We start from the raw sequence: 18,888 nt of genomic DNA, 5'->3' as shown, positions 1-18,888 counted from the left end.
CGAGCGTCCGCTTCGACAATGGAGGTGGAGAACATGGTCCACTCGGACTCAATATCTCCAGCCTCCCTCGGGATCCGGTCGAAGCTCCGCCGGAGGTGGGAGTTGAAGATCTCTCTGACAGGAGACTCGGCCAAAAGTTCCCAGCAGACCCTCACAATACGCTTGGGTCTGCCGAGTCTGTCCAGCTTCCTCCCCCGCCATCGGATCCAACTCAACACCAGGTGGTGATCAGTTGACAGCTCCGTCCCTCTCTTCACCCGAGTGTCCAAGACATACGGCCGCAGGTCAGATGAGATGACCACAAAGTCGGCCTGGTGCCACGTGCACTGGTGGACACCCTTATGCTTGAACATGGTGTTCGTTATGGACAAACTGTAACTAGCACAAATAACTGAACACCACTCGGGTTCAGATCAGGGTGGCCGTTCCTCCCAATCACGCCCCTCCAAGTGTCACTGTCGCTGCCCACGTGGGCATTGAAGTCCCCCAGTAGAACGACGGAGTCCCCAGTTGGAGCACTTTCCAGCACCCCTCCCAGAGACCCCAAGAAGGCCGGGTACTCTGCACTGCCGTTTGGCCCGTAGGCACACACGACAGTGAGAGACCTATCCCCGACCCGTAGGCGCAGGGAAACGACCCTCTCGTTCACCAGGGTGAACTCCAACACATGGCGGCTGAGCTGGGGGGCTATAAGCAAACCCACTCCAGCCCGCCACCTCTCACCATGGGCAACTCCAGAGTGGTGAAGAGTCCATCCTCTCTCGAGGAGTGTGGTTCCAGAGCCCAAGCCCAAGGTGATCCTCCACGCACGGCTATCTCTAGTCGGAACCTCTCAACCTCACGCACAATCTCAGGCTCCTTCCCCGCCAGCGAGGTGACATTCCACATCCCTAGAGCTAGCTTCCGTGTCCAGGGATCGGGTTGTCGAGGCCCCGGCCCCTTACGGTCCCTCCTGCAGGTGGTGAGCCCACGGGAAGGTGGCCCCACGTCGCTCCGTCGGGCTGAGCCCGGCCGGACCCCGTGGGGGGAGGCCCGACCACCAGGCGCTCGCATACGAGCCCCAACCCCGGGCCTGGCTCCAGGGTGGGGCCCCAGCTGCGCCATACTGAGCGACGTCACGGTCCTCATTTTAATTTTTCTCATAAGGGGTTTTTGAACCGCTCTTAGTCTGACCCGTCGCCTAGGACCTGTTTGCCTTGGGAGACCCTACCAGGGGCATATAGCCCCGGACAACATAGCTCCTAGGGTCATTCGGGTACTCAAACCCCTCCACCACGTTAAGGTGGCAGTTCAAGGAGGGGTTAAAATGTATTAGTAAATGTTAAACAAAACATGCACTAAGATTAATAAACGCTGTAGAAGAACTGTTCATTTTTAGGTCATGTTATATAATAACTAATGTTATTCACTAATGAAGCCTTATTGTAAAGTGTTACCAATATTACAAATACTTTGATAAGTTATTAATGTATTATTTGTAATTGTAAAATTATTTGGTTATTACAATTATTTCTATAATTACACTTTGTTTGGCACTAAAACACATTGATAATCGAGTCGATGTTCATGATTGTTGAGAGGAAGATTTCTGTGTCAATGTGCTAAAACAGATTGTTATTGAACACGGATGATAAACTACAGGCGCTGCTCGTGCGTTTCATTATAAACTGACAGACTACGGATCATATAATCAATAAAACACGGCGGACTGCACTCACAATCACAGCTGTCAGTCCGCGCAGCGATCAGTTCATGCTGAATGTTGCTGGAGAAATGAGCTTTTCTTCATCAGAGGAGCATCACAACAGCAGCAGCGGCCCATAGCAATGGCTCTCCACTTCCGCCTGGACTACGTCATTTCCGCAACGCCTGACACGACCATCAGTTTATAGTTTATGTTACAAATTACTAACCCTAACATTTGCACTTGAAAAGTGAAAAGAAAATCATTCGTTATAAATGTATATAGGCCTACATATATTTATGATTTTACTGATCGCTGAAAGGAAATACAATGTTTGAGTTTAGTGTTTGTCGCTGTCTAAATAGTTCTTCATTTCAGACCGTTTCTCAAAATGCGTTAATATGAAAAAAATAAAATAAAATAAAAATAAATATATATATATATATATATATATATATATATGGTGCTGAAAAAAAAATTTCAAAACCAGAAAAGAAATCTAATCATAATAATAAATAAATGAATACATAAAATGCCACTATTACTAATAATTTGTAAGTCGCTTTGGATAAAACCGTCTGCTAAATGAATAAATGTCAAATGTAATGTAAAATGTAACCTCTGATTATGAGGTTAATTATATTAACAAATGATTATGAGATTTAGAAAATTGTAGCACTGGTAGGTGTTGATTCACTTTTACAGTGTTGACCAACATTAATGAAGGACTGTGTGTGTGTGTGTGTGTGTGTGTGTGTGTGTGTGTGTGTGTGTTGAACTGAACAGAAGCAGGAGTGTAAATAAATACACAGAACAATAATCAGAAACAGAGGAATAAAGATCAAGAGGAAACTCAAATATGAACAAAAACAGCAAAACTAAACACAACCCTGACAACAGCTATAATAATAACATGATAAATGCTGGAAATCACATGACAACTACATACATCACACACACACACACACACGCACACACACACACACACACACACACACACACACGTTTCTACAGAGAATCATGAGATCCTTCATTCACACAGGAATTGATCAACAAACTGTGTTATTGATTCATTCTCTTGAATATCTCTTATTTTCACAGCAATAGAGAGACAAAATAAAAGAGAGAGTAAAAACAGCCGCTCGCATAGAGGTGGGCGATATATCGTTTAGACGATAATATCCAAATTGTTGTCTGGACGATATGCAAAATTGGGATATCGAATATTTCATAATTTGTACAATCCGACCCCCCAAACATGAAAAGAGCTGAAAGAAGTTAAATAGAAAACAAATAACGCACACTATAACCTTCTAAACAATTATATGTAGCGATTTTTAATACTGTAGGACAGTAGGCTACTATTCACGGAAGCAACCTCCGAGTGGCCCAGCCCGTGTCGTCAAAAACGAATTCAAACGTAAATTCGAAATAGTGCGCGCAGAAGCACATGCGCAAAACCGTTTTGTAAAATGATATATGAATTATTTTTATTTTATCATACGTCATTTTACAAAAGGACATTTTACAAACCTACGTTTTGCGCATGTGCTCCTGCACGCACTTTTTCAGTCACAACACATCAGAGGAGGACGCGCTGAAAACTGTAATGCTGTTCTCTTCCTTCATAACTCCTACTGAGAAGGTTTGAGTTGCAGAGGAATTTGTGACTGTTTCACCTGTTCAACCACATCAAAGTTTCGTAATTAGTAAGTCCGTGCTTTTTCTCTTTTTGTTCTTATGTGCTGAAGGGCCGCTGTGCCTTGGTGAAACGGTATTTATACGTGAAGAGCTCTTTTCCAAAACGCCATAAACCTAAAAAGCTGCCTCAAAGAACCAGCAAAAGTAATGATTATGAATATGTAAAATATTGCAATAAGACATTTTAATTGTTTATTAATTTCTGTGTCGGCTGCAAAGATGAAGTTGACGATAGGCTATTGACTTCGCAGTAGGCTAGCTAGTGAACACACCGGAGAAATGCACATTTATTAGGCTACATAGTTTTATTTTGTTTTGGATGGTTTTGTTTAGAACCAGCTTTCTGTAAATATATGTAACATTTTTTAGGCCTGTGAGGCGAGTAGGCTACGGTCCGTTTCATGATGATATAATCTCCAGTTCAGGCACCGGCGCCATGTTGTGATTGCTAGCCTATATTTTCTTTTTAATGTATTAAATCCAGAAATTGGTTAATGAAAAATGTATTAAAATTAAGATACAATTAATACAAAACGAAATTCGTTTTAAAGAAAGGCTTAGTGCTTTCAGTTTTGAGGTCTCTGTGAAAGTTTGAAAGTCTTTTAGTGCCGCTTTCAGAGCACTCGCGTCCATAATGGAGAACTGTCATGTAATATTGTTTTTTCCTCATAAATGCAAACACGAAAAATAAAAGACAAAAGACTTTTTTAAAAAGACAAACCATCAATTTTTGGAAAAAGATGGATGGATTTATAACGTTTTGGGGAAAAAATGGATGGATTTATAGTGTTTTGGAAATAATTTTTTTTACTTTGAATTTATCATCAACAATATTGTTGTTTGATTTAATAATCACTGTTGCAAGAGGTGCCTAGTTCCGTTTTTTTTTTTTTTTTTTTTGTAAGTGGAAAAAGTAGGGGCTACCTCAGATTCTGTTTAGTTAGCTCCTTTATTGTTTTTTCTATAGCCTACAATAATAGGTCAAATGCAGCAAGTCAAAAGACCAACTGGACCTTCTTTGCCAGTTTGCACACATTTCTTTGAAGGATGGCAAAAATATCGTCTGAATATCGATATCGAGATATTGGAAAAAAATATCGAGATATTCATTTTTGTCAATATCTCCCACCCCTACGCTCGCATCAAATTCAAGTCACTGACGTTTGCCTACAGAACTATATCTACAGTCTGCCTACAGTTCTGCTCCCTTTTACTTTAAGTCTTTACTTCAGACGTACGTGCCATCCAGGAACTTGCGCTATACAAGTGAACGACGTCTTGTGGTGCCATCTCAAAGAGGCACAAAATCTCTTTCTCTGACCTTCACCTGGACTGTTCCCTGCTGGTGGAATGATCTGCCTAACTCAACCAGAGCGGCTGAGTCCATAGCCACTTTCAAGAAACGGCTGAAGACGCTTCTTTTTCAACAGCACTTGATCCAGTAATACTAACACTTTCTTTACTATTCTATTCTATTCTGTTCTATAACAAAAAAAAAAAAAAAAAAAAATATCTGCGTTAGATTAAACTGAGAAGGGTCATAGCACTTGCATATTGTTGTCCTACTGTTAGTTTAACTGATTCTATTGTTCTCATTTGTAAGTCGCTTTGGATAAAAGCGTCTGCTAAATGAATAAATGTAAAATGTAATGTAAAATGTAACCTCTCCGCTTGTTCCTATCCCACATTTCTTACCAAGGCTTGCCTCCCCTCACTTTCCCCCCTCATCACCAACATAATCAACTCCTCTCTGGCCTCTGGTATTGTCCCCTCACCTCTCAAGTTCGCTACCATCACCCCCATATTGAAAAAACCTGGTTTGGACCCAGACATTCCCAACAGTTACCGTCCCATCTCAAACCTCCCATTTCTGTCCAAAATCCTGGAAGGCGCTGTTGCTACTCAACTTCAAACACACCTCAACTCCAATAATCTATATGAACCATTCCAATCTGGCTTCCGCTCTAAACACAGCACCGAAACTGCCCTCCTCAAAATCACCAACGACATTCTGCTTGCTGCCGACTCTGGTCTCCTCACCATCCTTATCCTCCTAGACCTCAGTGCAGCCACACAAAATTGGAATAACTGGCTCCGTCCTAACCTGGTTCACCTCCTATCTTTCTGACAGACACCTTTATATCTCTATAAACAACTGCACATCTTCTACCACTCCAGTCACTCATGGTGTCCCCCAGGGTTCAGTTCTTGGCCCCCTCCTCTTCATCCTCTACATACTCCCACTTGGACAGATCCTCCGCTAAACATGGCCTCCACTTCCACTGCTATGCTGATGACACCCAACTCTATCTCTCCATCACAGCCTCCACCCACTCAACCCTTACAACCTGCCTCACTGACATTAAATCATGGATGCCTCTCCATCCTACTAACCTGCCACACTCACGGCCGCCTCCTCAGGTCCATTGGTGCTGACACACTCAAGACCTTCAGAACTAAGCGCTGGACCTGGGGAGACAGAGCCTTCTCCGCTGCTGCACCTACCCTCTGGAACGCCCTCCCCGACCACATCAAACAGTCAAGCACCTTAACATCCTTCAAACAGGCCCTCCAAACTCACCTCTTTGAGCTTGCTTTTTCCTGTTAACAGATTTTCCCAGTTCTTCATCTTCATCCCCTTCATCGCCTCCTCTCTTGCTTTGCCTCTGCTTGTCCTTGTACCTATGTGTTTTCATTTCTTGTGCTATCTATGTAACCCTGTCTTTATACCTTAGTTTTTTTTTTCAATGTAAACCAATTAACTGTAAAGCGTCTTTGAGTGTCTAGAAAAGCGCTATAAAAAATTAATTATTATTATTATTATAATGAGAAAAAAAATGGGACAAAAAGAAATCAAGGGCATTTAGAATAGATAAAAATGTATGATTAGTTGCGAGTTAACTATGACATTAATATTTTAAATATTTGAAAATATTTTAATCGTTTGACAGCACTAATATATATATATATATATATATATATATATATATAATATACACTCACCTAAAGGATTATTAGGAACACCATACTAATACTGTGTTTGACCCCCTTTCGCCTTCAGAACTGCCTTAATTCTACGTGGCATTGATTCAACAAGGTGCTGAAAGCATTCTTTAGAAATGTTGGCCCATATTGATAGGATAGCATCTTGCAGTTGATGGAGATTTGTGGGATGCACATCCAGGGCACAAAGCTCCCGTTCCACCACATCCCAAAGATGCTCTATTGGGTTGAGATCTGGTGACTGTGGGGGCCATTTTAGTACAGTGAACTCATTGTCATGTTCAAGAAACAAATTTGAAATGATTCGAGCTTTATGACATGGTGCATTATCCTGCTGGAAGTAGCCATCAGAGGATGGGTACATGGTGGTCATAAAGGGATGGACATGGTCAGAAACAATGCTCAGGTAGGCCGTGGCATTTAAACGATGCCCAGTTGGCACTAAGGGGCCTAAAGTGTGCCAAGAAAACATCCCCCACACCATTACACCACCACCAGCAGCCTGCACAGTGGTAACAAGGCATGATGGATCCATGTTCTCATTCTGTTTACGCCAAATTCTGACTCTACCATCTGAATGTCTCAACAGAAATCGAGACTCATCAGACCAGGCAACATTTTTCCAGTCTTCAACTGTCCAATTTTGGTGAGCTCGTGCAAATTGTAGCCTCTTTTTCCTATTTGTAGTGGAGATGAGTGGTACCCGGTGGGGTCTTCTGCTGTTGTAGCCCATCCGCCTCAAGATTGTGCGTGTTGTGGCTTCACAAATGCTTTGCTGCATACCTCGGTTGTAACGAGTGGTTATTTCAGTCAAAGTTGCTCTTCTATCAGCTTGAATCAGTCGGCCCATTCTCCTCTGACCTTTAGCATCAACAAGGCATTTTCGCCCACAGGACTGCCGCATACTGGATGTTTTTCCCTTTTCACATCATTCTTTGTAAACCCTAGAAATGGTTGTGCATGAAAATCCCAGTAATTGAGCAGATTGTGATATCTCATATATATCTTAATGTAGGCCTATTATATAAATATCAACCACTCGTCCTATTTGTCTTTAACATGCAATTCTGAGGGGAAAAAAGGTAAATTGCGAGTTTATTTCACGCAATTTCGAGTTTATTAATTTTAAAGTTTTCGACTTTATAACACGGGAAATAAAGTCAGAATTGCATGATATAAAGTCGTTACTGCGTGTTAGAAAGTCAGAATTGCGAGATATAATTGTGAGGTTAAAAAAGTCACAATTATCTTTTAAAATGTTTTTATTCTGTGGTGGAAACAAGCTTCCATTCATAACTGAAGTAAAGTCACTTCATTTATAGCGCTTTCAACAATATAGACTGTTTCACAGCGGATTTACAGTGATAATAGGAGATTACAGTAACAGAGATTGTTTAGGCTTTATAGCAGCTCTAGAATAAAGTTATTGTCCAGCTAAAGTTAGTTTGATTGATTCACTTCCGTCGCAAAGATCATTAGTTATTAACTTAGGGGCCGCTAACACGACACCGTTTCAACTCAAGACGGAAAACTTGTAATGTGTTTTGGCGTTCATGTGCAGGACAGCAGTGTCTACAGTCTGCAGGATTGCATGAATAACCTGCTCTCAGGCTTCAGCCCCGGCCCACACTACCGGAGGAACCTCTTCATCGCTCCTACAGAACTACTGGTGGAAGTTCCCAGATGTTGGTGTGTTCGCATCGCAGGAACGAGGAACAATATGAAGGTATTTTTGGTGGAAATCCACTGAATGCCTGTGACAGTGAAATCTGTAGTTGTAGAGAATAGCCACACATGTGTATCAGTGAATTTGAAGTCACAGAAAGAAATGTTTTAAGAGTTGCAAACTTGTAGACTTTTTTTTCTCTTCCACAAACACAACACAACAGTTACACCTTCTCTAATTCCTCATTGCAGGCGGACAAATCCTATTCTACAAATCACTAATTAAGAAACTCGTGCGCTCACATTTCCCTCTTAAAACATTTCTCTCTGTGACTTCAAATTCACTGATACACATGTGTGGCGATTCTCTACAACTACAGATTTCACTGTCACAGGCGTTCTGTTGATTTGCACCAAAAATACCTTCATAGTTTTTGTGCACAGTTGTACATCTACGAATTGTGTTCTGCATTTGTGAAATGTATTTTACGAATATATAATTTTATTTTGTGCATGTGAATTGCTTTTTGTGAATATATATTTTTTTCATGCATGTGAAATTGTCTACGCATGTGTGAATCATGTTTTTGTGTGAATTATATTTGAGACAATTCTGCCTCCATAACAATAAGAAGAAGAAGAAGAAGAAGATAACGTCATAGGTCACATGGCGGATGATGTCCGGATCGCATTCATACTTAACGAGATCTGGCTATATAGTACCGACTCTTTTAGCGCTCGTTCAGTAAGTACTTATTGAAATTAAGTCCCTCCTCATTGAGAATGCGGTTTGGGATGCAGCCCAAGAGTCCATGTGGTGTGAAAGTGTGACAGTGTGAAACTGTGTGTGGAAGAAGTAACAGATTTATAAGATAAAACTCGTTTAATTCAATTCACATTTATTTGTACAGCGTTTTTCACAATACACATCATTTTAAAGCAGCTTTTCAGAAAATGCATGAGTCCATATTACAATCTACAGTGATCTGTTATCAGAGACTGTCTAAGTTATGTATTTCAGAAATGTACATATTCAAAATCACAGTTATCTAAAAATTTATTAATTTAAACAATGTATTAATTAAAGGCAGAATACAATGATATCATTGACACACACACACACAGGTTTCTATAGAGAATCATGAGGTCCTTCATTCACACACGTATTGATCAACAAACTGTGATATTGATTCATTCTCTTGAACATGTGTCTTAATTCCTCGACTTTAACTTTCTGTTCCTGTATTTCTTTCATTGTTGCTTCTAACTTTAACATCTTTGTCTTCTGACATCATCTTTAAATGTCTCTGTTTTATGATTTATTTATTGAATTTTCACAGCAACAGAGACAAACAATCAGAAAAGTAAAATTAATAAACAATCACACATCAAAAATAAAACAAAGATAATAATGAAAAGATAAAGATCAATCCAGAACCCCCACTAACAGGTTTAGTACAGCACACAATATATTACAGCAGAAGCGTCTTTAATAATACAGACATAACCCAAAGCAGAGGAATCATGATTAATAATACACACATAACCCAAAGCAGAGGAATCATGTTCTGAACAGATCCGATGTGTGTGTGTGTGTGTGTGTGTGTGTGTGTGTGTGTGTGTGTGTGTGTGTGTGTGTGTGTGTGTGAGAATCATGTTTCGAACAGATCCGAGAAGTTCAGATAAAACATCTCTGAATGTCTTAAACTGAGTTTAGAGTTGAAAGTCTAGTTTTGCTCGTATCATCCAGACATGTTTCAGTGAGTCTCATTGTGTCTCATATTTCCTCTCTCTTCTCTGTGTATCATTGTCTGTTTCTCTTTATTTCACTGACAGAAGTTCAGCTGTGTTATTAATGTAATGAAGAGACAATAAGAGACTCTAGAACATCTCACTGTCACTGATTTATCATTCAGCTCAAAGCATTATGGGTAGAGTCTCTCATCAGGCTATTCTCATTCATCAACACAGTTTCACTGATGATCCAGAACCAACCCCAAACCCAGGATAGAGTGTGTGTGTGAATGTGGTCTGGACTGTGTGTATGAGCCTCAGTGTGTCAGAGACGCTGTAGAAGGACAGAGTTCCTGCACTGTAATCCACACACACTCCTGTTCTCCTGCTGATGGGCTTTACAGGGAGTTTAGTCTCTATGTTATTGTGTTTGAATGAGTAACTGGAGGAAGAGCAGATCAAACTCCAGGACTGATCATTACGTCCAAACCCACACTCATCACGCCGTCCCTTCCTGCTGATGCTCTTATATGACACTGATATATACACATACCCACTCCACTCAATCTCCCAGTAACAGCGTCCACACACACTCTCTCTACACAACACCTGAGCATAATAATCAAATCTGTCTGGATGATCAGGATACGACTGACGCTCTGTGTCAGTGCGAGTAATCACTCTGTTATCCTCAGACAGACGGAGAAGTTTATTCACAGTGTTCAGATCCAGAGTGAGCTGATGAGAATCTGATGGAGAGAAAACACACATCAGTGAATTACAGAAACTTTCTATCTTGAGTCTTCATTTCAGATCTGACTCGTTCATTTAGGATTGTAAGCAACCAATGATAATAAAGCACTAAAGAAATATAATTCTGTAACAGCTTTTGTCCTGAATGAGGTTCTGACTGAAATCGCCATGGTTACCACACAGAAAAGATAGGATTCTTAAAGGTGCTGTGTGTGTGTGTGTGTGTGTGTGTGTGTGTGTGTGTGTGTGTGTGTGTGTGTGTGTGTGTGTGTGTGTGTGTGTGTGTGTGTGTGTGTGAGTGAGTGTGTGAGAGTGTGTGCGTGCAAGTGTGTGTGTGTGTGTTAGAGTGTGTGCGAGTTTCCGTCTCTGTGTGAGTGTGTGTGTATGTCAGTGTGTGTGTGAGAGTGTGTTTATGTTAATATGTGTGAGTGTTTATGTGAGTGTGTGTGAGTGTGTGTGTGAGAGAGAGTGAGTGAGTGAGTGTGTGCGAGTTTCCGTCTGTGCGAGTGTGTGTGAGAGTATGTGAGTGTGTGCGAATGTGTAAGAGTGTGTGTGTGTGTGCACGTGAGTGTGTGTGTGTGTGTGTGTGTGTGTGTGTGTGTGTGTGTGTGTGTGTGTGTGTGTGTGTGTGTGTGTGTGTGTGTGTGTGATGTGTAGACGTACATTTTCGTGGTCCTGCTGTAATCCTGATCTCTCCTCCATGATCCACACTAGAAAACACACACAGTGACACAATCAATCATAGACGTAATGGTTTTAATACTGTACAAACTGTATATTCTCTTTGTGAAAGATTAAAGGGATAGTTCACTTTAAAATGAAAATTAGCCCATGATTTACTCTCCCTCAACTCATCCCAGGTGTATATGACATTCTTCTTTCAGACGAACACAATCATAGTTATATTAAAAAATGTCCTGGCTCTTCCAAGCTTTACAATGGCAGTGAATGGCTGTTTCTGTTTTGAAGTCCATAAAAGTGCATCTATCCATCATAAAAGTGCATTTATCCATCATAAAAGTGCATCTTTCCATCATAAAAGTGCATCTGTCCATCATAAAAGTGTATATCCATCATAAAAGTGCATCTTTCCATCTTAGAAGTGCATCTGTCCATCATAAAAGTGCATCTTTCCATCATAAGTGTATATCCATCATAAAAGTACATCTGTCCATCATAAAAGTGCATCTATCCATCATAAAAGTACATCTTTCCTTCATAAAAGTGCATCTGTCCATCATAAAAGTTCATCTATCATCATAAAAGTGCATCTATCATCATACAAGTGCATCTGTCCATCATAAAAGTGCATCTATCCATGATAAAAGTGTGTTGTGGAAAAATTCAGTATTTCTTATATTCATTTGTTTCCAAACTGTTAATTCCATTTAATTATGTGTTTCTGTGAGAGTTTCTAGCAACTGAGGGAAGCAGGAGGTAATTTAGGTCATAAATGAAGGCCTTTTGGCTTCTCAGGGACAAAGAACAGTGTGACCTGCTCAGGGGGGTAGAAAACCAGTCCAGTCCAGGCCAGTTGAAGATAGGGGGTATCTTTTGGAAAGTTACAGAAAACTAAGTAGGTGTGGTCAAGATGTTAGAAACCTGTATAAAATGTCTCAGTTTTATTATGTTTTTAGGATTGTCTGTTTTTCATGGCTGGGTGGCTGCGGTCTGTGAAAAGAATCATCAGAGAATAAAGCCTTTTCTCTTTATTACAATTTTGCCTCTTGAATGTTTCTTACACCTGTTGATGCTGTTTTTCAGTAAGGTTAAAAAATTGCTATTACAGCTGGTGTCAGAAGTGTGGGATCCTGTGCGGACTCTTCTTCTCCTGGTCCTGAGAGCGGGTTTGACGGAAATTGCGCAATCCCGGCAGCACCAGGCGGCCGTCTCATACCTCGACGGTTTGAGATAGAAACTCAACAGGTTACGGGAGAGAGAGCCAATACCCGCATTCAGGGCCAGTGGAAGAACTCCCACCAGGGTCAAAAGAATCCGTGGCAATTGCGGGAAAAACAGAAAAGCATCTCTGGGTAAGAAACGGCAAATTGTTTTATTGAAGTTGAGTGTAATATGATAATTGTGAGTAAACGTGAACCATATTGGCTGAGTTTGCTTTTGGTACGAGCGAGAGGTGATTCAGATAATCACAATTTTTGAGGGAGAAATTGATCTGACAGATTCAGACCGGTTTCTACCACACTTAACTCGTTGGTGGACAAGAGTGCCACAGGTGATTCAGATAATCACAGTTGCTGATTAATTAGTTTTGCTCAAAATCTCTCTAACCCGAGGAAATCTTGTAAAGGTGGACGTAAGAGCCACGCCAGATTAATTAGGTGAATCAGAATTAATCGAGCGCTAGAAAGTGCTCATGGGAAGATTTTGAGTAAAACATAATTACAAAAGCACAGCATATTTGCTGAAACCCGACCGATTTTGGGTGAAAGAAAGTCGGATCTGTTGAAGACGTTTGACAGATACTGTAAGACACGTGTCGAAAGAGTGAAATCCAGAAAGGAGATTCAGCCAAAATGGGGTCATCTAACAGTAAATTAGATCATTTTTACACACCTATTTTGTCAAATGAAAAATTACGGCCAGAAATGCATGCAAGAAATTGAGAAACGGATAATTGTTTAACAAAAAGGTTGTTGTAGTCGTGTTCAGCATGTGTGTAAAACTGTGAACAGACAGTAGTTTGTTGAACTGAAGAAGATAGGGAAAGATAGAATGTTTTTCCTGATGGAAATTATAAACAGAGAATTGTTGGATTGCAGATAAAAGAGAACAGATGCAGAAGGAACTAGCATGTAGGGGAAGATAGAGTTCATGGAACAATTTATGAACGCCTGTTAAGTCAAATTAAGTTAAAAATGGTATGAAAAGTGAGTTTTTATAAAAATAAGGCATTGTGTATGATTAACAGGGATTAACATGATATAAAGATGAACAAAAGTTTTATTAAGCAGAATGGGAAACAATTTTATTTTACTGGTAAAATAGTGATGTCTAGAGAATTTTCATAACAAGAGTTGAAGGAGCAAGCAGCTATAATGGCTGCCTGTGCGATTTAGGGATTGAGAGATGAGTAATATGATATTTTGTTTTTTGTGAAACAGCAGATATAAGTGGGACTGAGAAAATATTGATAACGTTAAGTTGAATCTGCAGCCTAACCATTTGATAGAGGAATACTGTTTCAACACAGTTTTAATGAAATTGATGGCATATAGTACAAATGTTTATACTTTATGAAGAGTCCTGAAACAAACAGTAGGACAGAAGAGAGCAAACGCTGTAAGCAGCTGTGCTCTGAAGCTTTGACTTCAAAGAAATGTGAAGTTAAAAAAGAAAATGTTTAGTGAAAACCCCTTAGAATATGTTGAGTGATTTTCTTTGCAACTTATGAAAATTAATGTGCTGCCAATAATAATGATGAAGATTATGATTTGGCTATTGTGATTGAATCCACACTGGTGGACTGTAAAAGAATACAGAGAACTGCTTATCAGTGGCTCTGTTTACATTCCTGATTGGGACACACTGCTTCAAGGGTGTGCAGTAAGTTGGAGCTGTTTGCAAGCTCAATGATCAAACTATAGGTAAAGAGAGTGTTTTAATTGTGGTCAGCGGGGCCATTTAGCCCGTAATTGTAAATGGACACTCAGAAAAGAAAGTGATAACGTGAAAGTGACGTGTATTAATGTGGGTTTTTGAAAGTAGAACAGTATTTAAAAGACGATATTAAAGTTTTCGTCTGAGAAAGAACTAAGAATGTGAACGCAGTGCTAAAGAACGTGCAAGGGAGAAAAGAAAGTTAAAGGAAAGTTAATAGATGGAAGTCGTAAGAAGATTGAAGATTAAAAGAAGTTTAAGTCTTAAGGGAATCCTTTTGAAGGAAAGAGCTAGTGAATTGATGAATACAGGTTGATGTAAAATTACAGATAATAATGACTCCAACAAATGAGTTGCAAAATATTTTAAAAGTACCGGTAACTAAAAGGATGATTGTGTTTTTAATGGAATGCTTTAAAAGGGTTTAGATGATATAGAGAGACTAATCTGACAGATTATTTACAATGATAAATGCAAAAAATGTATCAAAAGCGGAGAGTGCTAGCAGCCTCAAAAGTTAGTGTGAATCCTAAAAGAAGATTGATAAACTCCAAGATAAAACACTGAAGTCAGGTATTAAATTATGGTAATTGAGAACCTGACAACTAAAATTGAGATGAAATGCGAAACGTTATTAAGAATTAGAATAATTATTCTTTCTTTAAGATAAAATAAGCAGAAGCAGTGTTATAGGATTAACAGTTGATAAATGTAAAATGTGTAGAAAGGCATCTGATTAAAAAAACAGATTGTTAGTGTTTTGAACGTGGATAAATAGTGTTGACCATGAAAGAACTAAGAGCTGATGTTTTGCTTTCCAAAGATAAGCTTGTGATTGGCTGAAACAGTTTGCTTATCTGAATCTGGTGTGTGCTGTGGCTGAGACGTCCAGTGCGACAGAGACACGATCTGAGAGGAAATTTGTAATGTAATGTCTAAATTCCCTGATGTGGGCAAAAGACAAATGTAAAATATGGTTGTTTGAAAATACATGTAAATTCTGGCAAAGATGCCTTAAGCTGGGCTAAAGTTAAAAGATGGTAGATAAAGTTTGATTTTAGAAGTTTATGAGAGTACAGTGTACCAGTCCTGAATGCCTCAGAGTCTCTCTCATTCAATGTCAGCTGAAAGCTGTTGTCTGAGCCTGTGCAAGGCACATTGTTTTAGTTGAAAACCATAGACATGGATGTTAAAAGAAATCATGCTACAAGGCAGTTCAGATTTCATACATTTAAAGGGAAATTTGTAAATGTTTTAAAAGTAAAACTGAATGACTTTAAAGAAGTCTTAAACGATAGAAGTGACATTTTTGACTAGTTTAGGACCAGTAACTTCTTTGTCTGATTTTAGCCTCCACCATGAAACAGGGCTGATGGCTCCGGCTACAGATGTAACAATACACTGAATAGACGGTTGTGATGACTAAATTCACTGAGTATAATCTCAGTATTGCGATTTTGCCGATTTGAAGATGTTTAAAAGATTTTAGTGATTAAATACTGCTGTTATTAACCTGTCTCCCTGTGTTAACACTATTAGGCAGTCCGAATGGCTCTGGTGACTCTTGAGTGTGCCTTTCCTAAGCTCCAGAACTGATTATGTTGAAGAAAATGGTCAAAGATTCTGTTATGGGGAAGAGCGGTTACCAGTGTGCACGAAGTGATATCACTCAAAGACGGGTAAGATTCTCTAGGGCCAGAGGTCAACCTAAGACAGAGGGTCACGCTGACACTGGGTATCTGCAGAATGGCAGTGTTTTATGTGAGTTGGGTATGAGAGTGGCGCTGAATGACTGGGAGAGGCCACCAGCATCAGCAGATCATTAAGGGGAGATGGAGCTGTGAGGTTACGGCAGTCTGACCCAGAAAATGTGAGTTACTCTATACCACTTCAACAGAAACCGCATTCATTGTATGGCTTGTTTTTCATATTGACAAGTGTTTGAAACTATGCCAGGGGACAACACCCTGATGAAGATTATAGATAAAGAGCTGATGGGAATGGGCTTTCAAGAGCCAGCTGAGACTGTAAGGTTATTGTCATTATTTGTTGTGGAGACAGTAACAAAACTTAATTTATATCAGGAACATGATGCTGGTTGCCTTATGGGCAAGGAAAAAATTATGGAAGTGTTGATATTGAAATAATATGCCAATAAGATGGTTTTAACTCCTGAAGGTCGTTAGACATGGTGGTGGCTAAAGGTGAAGACAGCTTTTGTAGATTCAAGAAAAGTCTGGATAAAGGTTAATGGTCAAAGGTTATTGAAATGAATTTATTATTAGATTTTGTCTAAATTACAGTCTTAGGAGGCTGTTGAAAAGATTATTTGTTTATAGTGAGAGAGACTGCTTGAGTGAAGGAACGGATGGTATTCTGTCAGTCTTTCTGTTATCGGCATGCTAAAGCAAGCTGAAACAAAATAATGATAATGAACCAAAACAACCCAGCTGACTTTTCTAAGAGAAAATGAATAATGAACAAACGGGCTTTGAAACTGGTAAAGAGACCATGTAAAATTAGATAAAAGCTACAGGAAAATGAGAAGTTTAAAATCTTATTTAAAATTTAAATATGTTTAGAGTTAAAATCAAAGATATGAATATGAGAATATGAGCGGTTCATAGTCAGGTATGTGTGTGTGTTGGATGGTGACAGCATTGTATGTTTTATGAGTGTTGATTCATGTTTGGTATGTGTTAGTTTAGGGAAGCTATTCTGTCCCCATAGTGTGTATATTGTGTCATTAACCCTCTGAGGTCGACAAACGCGCCGGCGCGTTTTGCTGCATTTTCTCCACATTGTAGCACTATAAACTTAAATTTCTCCGTCATTTATGGTCATACAGAAAAAAGAAATATAAAAAAAGAATCTGTGGTATTTCTACTTTTGTATGTGTCCACTTCCAATCAAATCAAAACATTGTGCTTTTGTAAAATAAAGAAAATAAACAGGGTGTGCGTTCTGCCTCTCCGTCGCGGTGAACTTTTTTTTCTTGAGCACGTCTATAAACTGAAACCAAACTCAGCGAATACTTGTCACACATTTATGAGCCATATACCTTTATAAACATTTAAGTGTGTACTTTTAAATGATCGGATTCAAAACGAAAACAAATATTCTCTGTTTAAGTAATTTGTATAAAACCAACAAGATGTCCAGCTTCTCAAACGCTTCCTAATTATTTTTTAATTTACCACGCCCACTCGCGCAAAAGATATTCACATGCAAATCTCCACATGGAACGCGATCGCCCTCATTACCTCAACAACAAAACACTTCACTTCACTTTTCGTCGAGTTTGAAAGACGTACCTGAGCTTAGATTGGATTTACATCAGAAGAAGAAGAACGATATTTGAAGACAAGAAAGATAAGGTAAGAAATTCTTACATATTAGTTTGCTATTGTTGCATAAATGTCACGTTGCAGTTGAACTGTTGCTAGATGGTGAATATTATAATATTTAGACCCGTGTTTACTGTTACTGTGTTTGTGGATATCTGCTCAAACGTAGATATGTATATGGTAGGCCTAACCATAATGTTTTATATTTGAGCGCGATCGCGTTTGAATGTATCATATTTTTGATCGCGAACGCGTTTGAATGTATCATATTTTTGATCGCGATCGCGTTTGAATGTATCATATTTTGGAAAAGCAAAACGCTCCAAACGGCTTCATGTTTTTACTATTATCTCATTTCATATCATCATAACGAATGGAAACATTTGAAGTAACATGATAATCAATATATTTTTCTCTAGCTTAGTTGTTACTGAAATCTTTTTGAAAATATATATAGGCTGCTATATTGTTATTATTTTATGCAGCACTGCGCATAGCCTATACCTACAAGGCACAACAAAACTGGTGTTCATTATATAATATATTGTTGGAAACATTTGTGTGAGTGTGTGTATTCTGTGAATTTTAAAAAGCAATCTAACAACAATTTAACAAGAAAAATCTAAAATGTATTCCCAAAATCGTGCAGGCCTTTCTCTTGATATCAGTATGTTCACTTTTTTTTTTTTTTTTTTTTTCAGGGCCCAGATGCCACTGAGTCCTGCTGACTTCAACGTTCACAGTACATGTCTCTGTACATGAACATGGTAAAGTGAAAATCAAACACCTTAGAAAATGAAAGGTATGTACAATGTTTTTAGGAATGGCACAAAGGTCTCTTTCTTCAATAAGTGCTTTTTTGTTGTGTATCTTTGGATTATGTTGTGTTGTAAATAAATCCAAACAATTTTAAAAGCCATTCTTTTTTAAATCTCCTCATTCTTTGTGCAAGGGTGGTCAGAATGATGGGCCCTGATAAGCTCCTAATAGGGCCATTAGGGAGGTTCTTTGTCTTTCTCAGGTGTGGAAAGCTTTCATATTAATGAGATGATCCGCCCCTTCGCATATTGCTTTATCACACAAAACACGTCGTAAATTTTTTAAATCAATATATTGTCTTCTCTGAATGAGCAGTCAGGGTGATTCTCACATAGTTTTAGAGCAAATATTCTAGGCTACGTCATACAATTTTCAAAAGTCTTGTGAAGAAATAATCAGTAGGGGTTTCATGACCTTATTTCAGTGAGAATTTATTTTTGTATTTTCACAAACCACGCATAAATGTCATTATCTCAAAACTACAAACTTTTACATACATGCTGCTGATATATTATTGTAGCACAGTTTGTGCTGAATACAGTGTAATCAGACTTTAGCCATGAA

General features: G+C 39.1%; 1 pseudogene across 1 annotated transcript in view; it reads right to left on the bottom strand.

Annotated features, from left to right (window-relative positions):
* Positions 1 to 8,017: 8,017 nt before the first annotated feature.
* The window catches only part of LOC307157607 (NACHT, LRR and PYD domains-containing protein 12-like), a 167,122-nt pseudogene continuing 156,251 nt past the window's right edge, over positions 8,018 to 18,888 (bottom strand). The window contains exons 8-10 of the transcript XR_013824049.1: positions 11,204 to 11,250; positions 10,270 to 10,536; positions 8,018 to 8,157 (exon numbers count right to left, since the gene is read on the bottom strand). The product of XR_013824049.1 is annotated as an NACHT, LRR and PYD domains-containing protein 12-like (transcript). The remainder of the gene's footprint in view (positions 8,158 to 10,269; positions 10,537 to 11,203; positions 11,251 to 18,888) is intronic.

This window comes from Squalius cephalus (genome assembly GCF_949319135.1).
Source record: "Squalius cephalus genome assembly, chromosome: 4".
Lineage (NCBI taxonomy): Eukaryota > Metazoa > Chordata > Actinopteri > Cypriniformes > Leuciscidae > Squalius > Squalius cephalus.
Note: the sequence above shows the minus strand (reverse complement) of the source record. Positions and strands in the feature narration are given on the sequence as shown.